The following is a 12,295-nucleotide window of genomic DNA, read 5'->3' on the forward strand; positions in this document are numbered from 1 at the left end:
TATCTCCACAACTCCCCCCACAATAAAACAAACAAAAGTAGTTTAAATATTTTTTTCAAAACTAGAAAAAAAAAATCAACGAATAGGTGAATCCGTGGGTGCTTAACCACGAATATTCTTGAAAAAGTCTTATACTGCCGCCAGGTGGCCAAGGCAGGCAGCGGCACAACGACCATTCTATTGATAAAAAGTTTAATTCTTTTTTATTGAACTCTTTCTAATTTGATTTAATTCTGTCATTACTGAATGTTTTTGTAGTACACTGATAAAGGGTGTTATATTTGTCATTTAAAAAAACATTGCAATTTGTTTGTTTTTTGGTGTAGGCTGGAACGGATTAATGGCATTTAAATTCATTTCAATGGTGAGAGATGATTTGAGATATAAGTGATCTGAGTTTCGAGCGTCACGTTAAACACAAGGCGCCTCTGTACCACCAGACCCGTCGCCAGAGCCCAGCCTAAAGGGGGGCCCCATTTATTAATAATACCTAACAGCAGTGTTGGGCATTCCATCCCGGGGAAGAAATGGTTCGCCCCTCCGTCCCACACAGATGCCCATTTTTGGGACAGAGGACGGGGGATGACAAGTTTTGAAAAAGGGATGGACTAAACAAGAGCGGAGGTGGATTTTAGTCCGTCTCACTAATCGTCCCTCATGCATGTGACATGGTTGCGAGGTGGCCAAAAGTTAATATCAACCTACTTGGCACAATGGACAAACTACAAAAAGTGCCCCCAAACACGCCACTAGTTACCCAACTGCGCATACTTACTTGCATTGGGAATGCCCTGGCGGGAACGTTGTGCACTGCACACATCCGGTCTGCAAAAAGTTTAAAAAAAACAAAAACAACAACAAATAAAACCCATGCTTGCACGAAGAGAAGAAGGAGGAGGAGGAGGCATTCTTTTGAGGCTTTTGAGCTTTTAGATTCCCATAATGCACTGGCCCCGCATACATTTTGGATGGCTTGCTCTGCTATCGCTTCATTTGTTTCAATTCAGCGAAGCAGGAAGGACGTTTGCCATGCCTGCTACCTGTGTTGTTGTTGGCTGTACAAAACGAGGCTAAAAAAAGGTTGAAAAGGATTCTACAGACTGCTGAAAGTGATCACCAATCAGGGATTTCATGTATAGAAAAAAAGTGAAAGATGCAGATGACAGAAGCTGGCTGCAATAAACAGAGCCAACCTTCTGAACACCGACTATGTTCGAATTTGCTCGGATCACTTTGTCACAGGTAAAATATTCTCTTCTGAAATACGATCACTCTTAGTTCTCTTCTTCGTTAGTATTTTTATATCATTAGACTACCCTGCTAAAAAAAAACAAAAAAAAACTGTAACTGTCTGGTAGCATAGCTTGTTCGTGTTGGCCTTTCTACTTGCCCTGCTCGTAGCTGTTGAGACCAGCACGAAAACAAAATAAAACCATGCCAGCCTATGCTGTTTTTTAAGATGGGTAGGACGATTACAAAATGATCTGACTAGAAATGTGATTTAATGTCAAGCATGTATAGTGTGCGCTTGTAGTTGCCTCGCTCGTAGACATGAGACCAGCGCGAAAACAAAGCAAACCCATGCCGGTCTGGGCTGTATTTTAAGCTGGGTAGGCCGATTTCAAAATGATCTAACCAAAAAAGTGACTTAATGTTGAGCACGTATCGTGTGTGCTTGTGTTGGTGGTTGGCCCGCTAAGAGAGGCTCTGACAATGAAGCACTTTTGCTCTCAGACCCTTCTGGTCGCCATGATGGAAATTGTAAACACTTACCTCACGAATGCAGCTGGACACAAATATGTCTCCATACTTTTATAATTCTGGATGTCCTTCAATTCACAGGATGAGCTTGGGTGTAAAATGAGGTAGTGAACAAGATGAATGTACATCACAATGTGTTGTGCTTGCGGGTCAGTAATCCAGTCTCTTTTAAGTTTAAGTTTATATGTGTTCAAATCGCCGCGATCGAACGCAACTTGGACCATGCAGCGGGCGTCTCGGCCCATCCGTTCGGAGACTGACCTCCCTCACGTCCGCTGCACTGACATATAAACAAGGACCGCTGTTAAATAAAGCAGTTACATTACAACTCTCGACTCGCTCACTTCGTCTCATTACACACATACAACGTGTGGTGGTAAGCGGTTTGTCACACCGTTAACCAGAAGTGGGTGCCCATAAAGTAAGCGGGTTTGAATAGTTTTAAACAAACCTCTGCCGTTAGCATCTCTCCCGCGGCGTCATGCACAAATGCTTTCTTTTTTTTTTGGTGGGTGGGGTCAGACGTAAGGATGGAACCGCTTTAAAAGGACGAGGATGGACGGGGTCGGAGGATGATCATTTTTATGAATAAGGATGGAGGGACGAGGTCCCGAACGGACTTACTTTGCTCCATATATTCGGATATAATCGCGTGGCACTGCTGCTCCTAGTAAAGAGTCTTGAATGGTTCCCTTTGCGACACCAGCTGGCTAGTATTATCATAGACAACATTCACAATACATATACAGACGCCTTCTTGAGTACGCTAACGTGTTTGATTGCATTGTCATTCTAACTGAATTTTACAAATATTATTTGCAGATTTGATGCCAAATACAATGGCCACAACCAAAATGGATGCACTGACATATCACTTCGAACGGACCATCCCGTTCAACGTGTCTGTAACACAAATCAAGGAAAAAGCAAAAGAATATTGATCTTCATTTTTGTGTCTAAAGGGTTTGTGGCTCCCATGGTTTCTTTTATGAAACGGGTTCAAATGGCTCTTTAATTGCACTAGTGTAACGTGCAGCATTGAGCATGTTACTTAAAAAAAAGTAATTATTTATAGTTACAAGTTACTTCTTCCAAAAAGTTACTTCTGTCCTCACTTGCTGTACTGTGACACGCCAGCAGGTGCCTGCTGACCATCGGGTGCCTGCTGACCATCGGGAATTACGGAAAAATGCGTTTATTTTCCTGCGTGGCCGGTCTACTTCCGGGCCGGTAGAACCGTGTGACGGCCGCCCCCACCCCGCCCCCGTTGCCAATTAACTTTCGTAGTGTGACGTTCTACGTACGAACCACCCTCCCCCCACTGTCTATCATGTATAGGCGTTGACGGCCGCCGTTGGCACCGTCTTACCACAACGCTGTACGGTTTGTGTCGTCTTGACTCCAGCACTTGGCCCAGCAGAGTTTAAGAGTGCACGTCTTAGATACGGTATATTAGTTGAAAATTGTTGTGCTGTGTATTCCGCATAAATATGTTAAACCAACTTTGTCGAGGGGGGAATCAACAAATAATTTGCTGAGAGTGGAATTTATTGTGTGAGATGGAAAAAGAGCTGAGAGGTGAGAATAGATAATGATGCAGCTGGCGTGGGAGCCCCTGAGTATTCTGGGAAAAAAGTCTCCACGTCTTGTGGCACAGATCACATGATGACTCTGTTGTCATGAGACCTTGCTGTGGAGGCTTTTGCCAGTATTGATGAGATTGTGACTTGAGCCACTAAACTTGTCAGTTGAGCACCTTCAGTCCATCAAAGGCTGTTGGGTGGTACTGGCTTGATAGCATATAGCATCTCTGTCTGAGGCCACTAACTTCTTGTAGTTGAGCCATGCGCCTATCATTTAGTCATTCACAGACAAAGTATGATGGCGTATGGTATTTCAGTATGCAGCTATTTGGCAAAAACAAAACAAAACACGGCGTCATTTTAGTCAGTCCGTAGGTAGGTTTCATCTACAATTTATTTATTTATTAATTTCTTTATGTACTTATTCGTCAAAATCTTATTCGATAAAAAATGCACAATAAGAGTATTTTGAAAAAAAAAATAAAAAATCACATATTAAATCACAATTGCAATATTGAGGAAAACAAGTCACAATTAGATTATTTTTTGAAAATTGTTCAGCCGTAGTCTGTTGTAATCAGACAAATGAGTGAACCTTTTAATGGTGTTTCATTTGTATTTTGCTTATAGCAGCAGCTCATTCAGGCCTGAACTAGCAGGAACCCTCTACAAGCGTTGAAACTACTTCCAAAAAAACCCTATTAAATGTTGGTTAATTTCTGCAAGACGCTCTAAACTCCCAGATTGCCTCCCAAAATTAACTGTCATTTTGCCGAATAGATTTCACCTGAAAATATTGGACTTCCTGACAGTCTATTACTCATTCTTTTTATTAAGCCACTAGTAAGGTTTTTTTTTTTTTTTTAAGAATGGTTACGGTTCTCACAGACCATGAGAGCAGGAATAAACCAGCAACGCTGTTCATTAAATGTTAAGGAACAATGTAAAAACTGAAATATAGCCGAGATTAAACATATCAAATTAAGCTCTAAATCATGCTTGTTTTTTTTTCTGTCAACATATATTACTTCATACCGGGCGGTTTTTGAGAGCATTTAATTTTCTTCAAGTTATGGTAACTGATTATTGAAATGTTATTATTGGTTATACGGAAGTCTGTTTTTAAATAAAAAAATACAATGGTGCGTTGAGATGAGTTTAATTACTTCTGTGACCTTGCTTGTAACTCTCAAATTTGTTACTCAAATCATACCACAGCTGGGCATCGTCTATTCGTCTATAACCCCTAGACCAGGAGTCCCCAACCGCCGGGCCGTGGCAACGCCTCAGCACCCCCCGGGAAGCCAAGTTGTCTCCGCCGCGTAACGCTAATATTAAATGCACAAGCTAGCATCTCCATCACGTAACGCTATTATTAAATGCACAAGATAGCAAATGAGTAAAACAAATAGACATATTGGGCACCACTCTAAAAACAAAATGGGGCCCATGTCATTGCATCGGTGGGACCGAAAGGTATACAAAACTGTTTTATTTTTTTCTTTGTTTGGCTGCGTGTCAGGAGTGGGGCGCGTGCCTGTGACACGGTACCTGTGAAGTCCATTACTCAGACCGACCGGGCGGGTCTGAAATATAAATGGCAACTCATAGACGGACTAAAGCATAGACAAATGCCCAGCTCTGGTATTTCCTGAACAACAGACACAGACACACAGATGGACACTTAATGACTTCTTTGGAAAGTGACGGTAATTTTGTAGTGGACCTCAACTGCTCCCTGTGTCATTTGTTATTTTAGCTGGTTGCAGTCTTGGCGAAATTGACTCCAGCAACTAAAATATACAATTTTCTCTCAGGTGAATGTTCCATCCATTTCACATGGGCAGTGAAAGGAAAGGTGTCTGTCGTCTTCTATAACGACCACATTTCTGTGCATCAATGACAGTGAATGTTTATGAACAGCTTTGCTCTGTTACACAACCATAGTGGGCTCTTTACTCTCCATCCAGCTTTGACTTCATGCTCTGGGCCGATGAGACTTGAGTCTGACCCTATGCTTGAGTTCTCACAGAAAGGGAAGATTTTACTTTTCATGTTGTACACTCAACCGTGAAGCAGAATGGCATAAATGTTGACAGATGCATGTTACTGAGTGACCTGTCGAGGCGGCAGATGATAGATGGCTCTGTTGTCTTTGCCTACATTCATATGTTTGTGAGGCATCTTCTCCTGCAATGCAGTCTGACAGCCCCCGGCGGTGATCTCTATATGAACGAAATAATACCAATATCAACATAATCACAGGTGAAAAATGTTCTATTCCTACTTCCTTTTTAATGAAACATCATTAGGACTCTAGACTGTGCCAAATTTGGCTGTGCAGGCACCTTAATTTCTTAGTGTGTAAACGAAGTAACATTTATTTCAGAGCTGGGCATCGGCCCTCCATCCCCGGGTTTCAGTCCTGCATATTCAATTGACCCATGTGGTCCCGGCCCGTCTGTGGACCGCAAGGTACACCACACCCTTTTATTTTTTTATTGTTTCCTTACTCGACTGTGTGTCTGGAGTGTGGCACCTGCATGTGACGCGGTATCAGTTAAGTCCATTCTCCATGCTGGTTGGCTGACTCCGATTGACTGGGACAACGTGGGTCGATTGAATATGCAGGACGGAAACCGGGGGCGGAAAGCCGATGCCCAGCTCTGCAAAATTTACTGTGTAGTCTTGAAGCTGCTAGCAAGCTCCGAATGTGGCCTCATTTCACCCTGCCCTCCGTCTCTGCCCAAAGAAACGCGCCCAGCTCACTAACGCACGTGCACAGCAGGACGCTGAGGCAGCTACATTGCCAGTATGACTCGTTCATGATGGAGTATCGCCAAAAATGAAACGTTACCGGTTTGATGTATATTTAATTTTGGAATGTACAATTAAAACATAACAAAGGCGATTAACTTATTCACTGCCAGACATTTTCAAAGCCTCTTTTACACTAACGTTTGGGGAGAAAAAAAAGGAAAAAAATATAAATAAATTCCTGGGATTAAATGGCTTGACTATGAAAAGTAAATTCGTCAATGGCAGTGAATGAGTTAATTAACGTGACAACCCGATGGAAATTATCACACCGGCATCTCTAACTCCAACATTATATCCCTTGACATGAAGCAGAGAGCCTTCCAATTCCTTCTTTTGAACTTTTTTTTTGCTAACTGGAGTTACATAACTGTCCAAGAAACTATAAGAGTCTCTTTTGCTAGAGTGTCTGTGTCCCCACGAGACTCTGAGCGGCAATGTGCGTGAGCAAATGATTGACGTATCCCTCAGTCATGCCGTTTTTAACTCCTCCGTCAAGACATAAGTCGTTAAGAAATAAAAAAAACATTTAGAGGGATAATATAAATAATATTCTTCTGTTAGGCCATACAGACAATTTTAACCTAAAGCACAAAAGGCATTTTTCTGTTTTTTTTTTTTTTAATCACTGCAAATTCCACCTTTCAATGCCTTTATCGTTATTGCTACAAGCACGTTTGTTCCACTTTTCAAGATCTTGTTCAATGTCTTTGTATTCAGTTCCTCCATTAAGTGATTTTTAATGCAAGTTACACAAGATAAAGCAACTTTCCTAAAAGTTGGCTAATGTCAATGTGGATCTCTCAGTCAGTGCCTAACAACTGCAGTTGAAGGATGTTAAAATTGTGGCATCAGACGACCTTTACCCCCTGGCTTACCTGCGTGTAGGTAGAGTTTTGTCTTAACATTATATATCAACACGTATGTATAAACAGTTTTCCGGAGCTGCGATGGAGACAATCAGACACTCTCTAAAATATTTCATATATATATATTTGTTACATGTAATCTTCCTGTCTACACTCCAAAGCCTGCTTACTTTGTTCATAAATAATTACGTGCAGGGTGAGCCGCGGCCCCCGGGGCCTTTGAGAAGACCTTTAGCCGAGGAGAGACTGCTCTACGCCTGTAATATAAATTAAGAGCGGGCATGCAGGAGAGAAGAGAGGATGGACACCTGAACGTCTTTCATGAGGCAATATCTGCATGCTGACTTTCCTGGTTTGTGATTTATTGTACCAAGGAGAGATGCAAATTCTGCAGCCTGAAGTCCTCTTGTGGTGACTTGTCATGGACCACTCTTCAACAAGCAAATTTCTGTTTACAAAAAAAGCAGTAAATCTCAGTAATTTTGACTGTATGAAGGTTTTGTCTTGGGATTGATGGCCCACGTTTTAGGAGGCCTGGGGGAAAATGGCATCAACTTTTGCCCAGTTTCGATTGTTTGACATTTGGGTTTAAATTAGGATTAGGTTTCGTTTTGGGATTAGGGGTTGGGATTTGGACATTTGGGTATTGAGTTAGGGAGGAGTTAGGGTTTAGGTTAGTGATTCGGTTTGATTTATGATTGGGGTAAGGCTGGAATGTACATCAATAAAATATATCTGTGTTTAGGTTAGGATTTAGATAATATTATAATTTAGGTTAGGATTTTGGTTAGGAGTGATTTTATGTGTTAAATTTGGGTACATCATTTGGGTTAGGAGCTTTGTCTGAACCCCCAATCCAGAAACTTTAAACCTCAGTTGGGTCAGTGTGGTGGTTAGGTTTTTTTGTTTGGGTTTTTGTAACGACATCTTTTCTAGATTTATTTATTTGGTTGTTTGTAACAAAACTATAAAAAATAAAAAAAAATAAAAAAATGTCAACACAATCGCAGTTTCTTTTAAGGGCAACGGTTAGGACTCAGGGCCATCTTTTGTATGTTGGGGAAAGGATTCATGTAATTTTAGGGTTTGTGATGGGATACAATTAGGGTTAGGATTAGGATAGGGTAGAGTTATAGAGTATGAGTTTTTGTAAGGGTTGGGTTTAAGGTGCAAATAAAGGATCGGGTTCAGTTTCTGATTGGCGCATGGGTCCGATTTGTTAGGTTACACAACTGTGGTTCCCCACTACTGGAAACTCAAAAAACAAGTCCAAATATAATTGTTCACGTCTGTCAATTTCAAGTGACCATTACATTGGGCACATGGACCTAATCTAGCATTCGGCGGCTGAATAACATTTACCACTGTAATTTACATTCATGTTTCAACATTCTGGTTTCACAGTTTTGTGGGTTCAACCCAGGTGGGCTGACATAAATGTCTCCATTGATAATATCTCTGCTGCCTTATGATGTTCACCATGATTCAAGTAACCATTGTAATAAAAATGCCTATTGCATTACTTGCTGTACTAAAGATCACCAAATTAATGTTTCACAGCAAAAGTCTTTGTGTACTAGTAATAGTTTTTCCATCTGGCAGAACATCTGCTCTTTTCCCATGGGAGACAATGAATCATTTCCCCCATTTACTAATTCTTAAAACAAGAGCTCACTAGTAGGAGAAATCATTCTGGGTGATTTAACAGTTATTGTTTTGCTCTGAATTCTTGTGGAAGTTAGCACGACAACTTTGAACATACTAGGAAAGACTTCAAAGAACTTCACTCGCCATCCTCCAGTTGCAAGCAATGCATTCATCATCCCAAAGTACTTATGAAAATCAAACTAAATAAAATGGTCATGAGTCATGACCTTGTGATTTCTGTCACCCTGCTGTTGGCGTAGCCTGATCAGGAAATCTGGAAGCATCAGCGGGCCCGATTAAAAAATCATGAATCAATTTGGGCCGGTTCAAAATTTCAAACACAGACTCCATTAAAAATTCACAGTAACCTGACTTCTCTCGCATGTAAATGCATCATTGCTATTGCAGAGGCTGATTAAGGCCCCTTATGTGCTTGATATTTGACATTGGTGTTAAATACTTAGTTGGTTAAAGTTCTCCTGAGAGGGGTTGACCATGAAAGCATTTTACTGCTGAATAGCCGCATACTGTATCGCCACATTTTATCATGGATTCACACATTCACAACCGTAAAATGCGAAAAAGTGAACTCTGTAAGGCACAGGTGTCAAACCCAAGGCCCGGGGGCTAGATCTGGCCCGCGGCATCATTTTATGTTGCCCGCGAAGGCAAATCATGTGTGTTGACTTGACATGTTTCTTTCAAATTTGTCTTCGCTTTTCACAGTACATATGAGAAATTGCAAGCATTTGTTGCCGATCCCTCCTTATAAATTGAAAAATTGTTGAACATTGTATTTACTGGCTTGTGATTTCAAAAGTAGTTATCCATCAATTTATTGTGTATGTGTGTTAATATTAGTCAATCATACATTTATTTGGGTTCGCGCAGTTGTAACGGCCTTCCAAGGGACCCCAAATCTATGATGTGGCCCCCGACAAAAATGAGTTTGACACCACTGCTGTAAGGTGAATGCACCATTATACCTGATGCATCGCTCATCCTTGCGCGCACACACAAACACACAACCTTTCAAGTTTCTATGGATACCAGCAGGGAAGTAACAGAGATCTCAAGGACAGGTATGTTTGCAAATGAGAGCTGCTCTGTTATGTAGCATTATTAGCAGCGATATCATCTCAACACGAAACATTATCAACCATCGGAGTTCAAATATGACAGGACACGTGCTAGCGGTGATCAAAAGAGCCAGTTTGAAATGTCGTCAATGTGTAATAATTGACAAGGATGTGTATTTGGAGGGTGGCTTGCAGCAATTAATTGCGTATGAAAGATGCAAGTATGGTCCAAACCAGAATGTATTTTGATTTTTGATTTCTCAATTTTTGTACTTTAAGTTTTCAAAACTAAATACATTTTTTGGGATTTGCTCTTTCAAATGTTCTTCTAATCGTAGAGAACATGTTCATGTTATTTAATCAGATATTTTTGTAAAAATGATAAAAAATTACCAAAAGATTTAGATTAGCAAGATCATTTGATCAAACAAGTTACAGACAATCCGAGACACAATTACAGCACACCACACTATCATTGGAAGCAACTTAATAATTATATTTACATTTTATACATTTGAAGATATATGCATATTTATTCAGTGGTTGAGTCATCCTGCTCATTAATCACAAAATGTCGTACTCATTAACAGACATTTATTGATTTAGTTATGTTTATTTATTTATGTTTTTACAATTTACTGATTAATTTATGCCTGACAGCATTTGATCACATTTTTTTTTTTTTATACTGACCCCATTTAATCTGTTGTTTTCTTTAATTAAAAGAACAACAACACATCAGAAGAGTTGTAATTGAATTGAATTTAGTTAGTGTTTTTGTGGTGAGAAAATATAGAACAATACGTACTGTCAATGTAACATTTCTAAAACACAACCAAACTTATTTGTTGGCCTAAAATTGCACAGTACTGTAAATTCATTGCACACAATAAAAAAATGGACATAATGTAAAAAAAAAAGTTTATGACTAATACATCTTGTAGCTAGAATTGTCAATTAAATTTTAATTGACTCTCGTTTTTTAGCAGACTTTGGATGCCCCCCCACCAAACCCCTAATCACACACAAAGTGATTCCAGCCATAGATTAGTTATATAATCCCTCCAGCATGTTCTGCTCGTGGGCTACCACTCGCCGTGACCGGAACACCTCCAATGGGAGGCACCCAAAAGGCAGCAGATGCCCAGACCACTCCAAATGACTCCTCTTGATGCGAAGGCTTTACTTTGAGCTCTTTATACAGCCGTCTGACCTGCTCACCCTATACGGCCGAGGCCCACCAGCGACTTTAGGAAACCAACTTATTTTGGCATCCAAATTAACATTCAGTATAGTACCACGTTGGGCCACGACATGCCGGGCAGCACCGAGGTCTTCTGGAAGAGACGCAGGCAGCATAATTAATAGCAAGAAGAAAAGGCAGGCAAGGTCCACAAGTGAGTTTATTTATTGCTCTCACAGAGCAGAGAGTTTACAATACATGCCTGTCAAGTATTGTTGTATGCTTAGTTTGTATGTGTTGCTACCAGCCTTGAGGAGTAGTGGAATACATGCAACAGAGTTACAGAATTACAATACAAAACCACCTGTTGATTCTGTACTTTAGAGTTATAGATAGCTATAGATTACAGGTGCATTTAGTAAAAAAAAATGGATATATATATATATATTTTTTTAGCAGGATTACAATGTTAATGCAGAGAGAAGCCTAAGCGACCTTGTGTGTGTGTGTGCGGGTGTGCACTTGTTAGTTTAAGATGCTGCTAACTGCTATCTCAATGAGCTTAATATGTCCTTTCCCCTCCATTTCAGTGCTTATAACACACACCGGCCATGTAAATAGGGTTTTAATACGAGTTTATGAATTTTACTTCATGAGTAAAAGTAAAAAGTACTTTTGGCGGCTGTTTCCTCCTCATGTCATAGTATTTGAAGGCTATTAAATTTGAAAAGTCCTCACTTAACACCCTTTAAACTGACTGTATTGTTTTTTTTTAGTTGTCAAACTTCAAAATTTCAAGGTCTTCCTGAGAACAAACTGATGGAACCAAATGGTCTACCACATTAATACAGCATGTTAGGCTAAAGTAACGCCAGGGCCAAGCTAACGAAAGGGTAATCATTTAGCTTTACCTCAACATGTTTTCTCAGACCGGATGGGGAATTCTTGTAGGCGGCAAGCTCATGGACTTTAGGTTTACACAGGACACAATACATTCGCCAAGAATTGTTCATCAACACACTCCACATCGTCGATCCTTTTACATCTTCTCACCTTCCTATTAAATTATCTTCTATAGCGGGTAGCATAGTATCTTTTTGGGTGATGTCATAGCTTGAGATGGAGCCAATCACAAGCTTCGATGTCCGGGAATGTGTGTAGGCCTTCATATGATCAGCGGAGCCACGAATAGTGCTCTAATTTGTTTTTTTTAATTGTCATGCATAAAACAAAAGTAACGTTTTGAAAATGTATTGCGTAAAAAATATGGATACTGGTGTTAAAATGTAACAGATAAAAGTAAATAATATTCTAAAAAATATATACTCTGTGAATTACCAAGTACTGGAGAAAACT

The 12,295-nt window shown here is 40.2% G+C and overlaps 1 long non-coding RNA gene across 1 annotated transcript; it reads right to left on the bottom strand.

Annotated features, from left to right (window-relative positions):
• Nucleotides 1-5,498: 5,498 nt before the first annotated feature.
• Nucleotides 5,499-11,986, bottom strand: LOC147151783 (uncharacterized). Its single transcript, XR_015083358.1, has 3 exons — nt 11,851-11,986; nt 7,339-7,478; nt 5,499-5,569 (listed from the first exon to the last, which is right to left on the bottom strand). It is a non-coding gene; the product is annotated as an uncharacterized LOC147151783 (long non-coding RNA).
• Nucleotides 11,987-12,295: the final 309 nt, after the last annotated feature.

This window comes from Filicampus tigris, chromosome 2 (genome assembly GCF_054856515.1).
Source record: "Filicampus tigris isolate MCC_2025a chromosome 2, RoL_Ftig_1.0, whole genome shotgun sequence".
NCBI lineage: Eukaryota > Metazoa > Chordata > Actinopteri > Syngnathiformes > Syngnathidae > Filicampus > Filicampus tigris.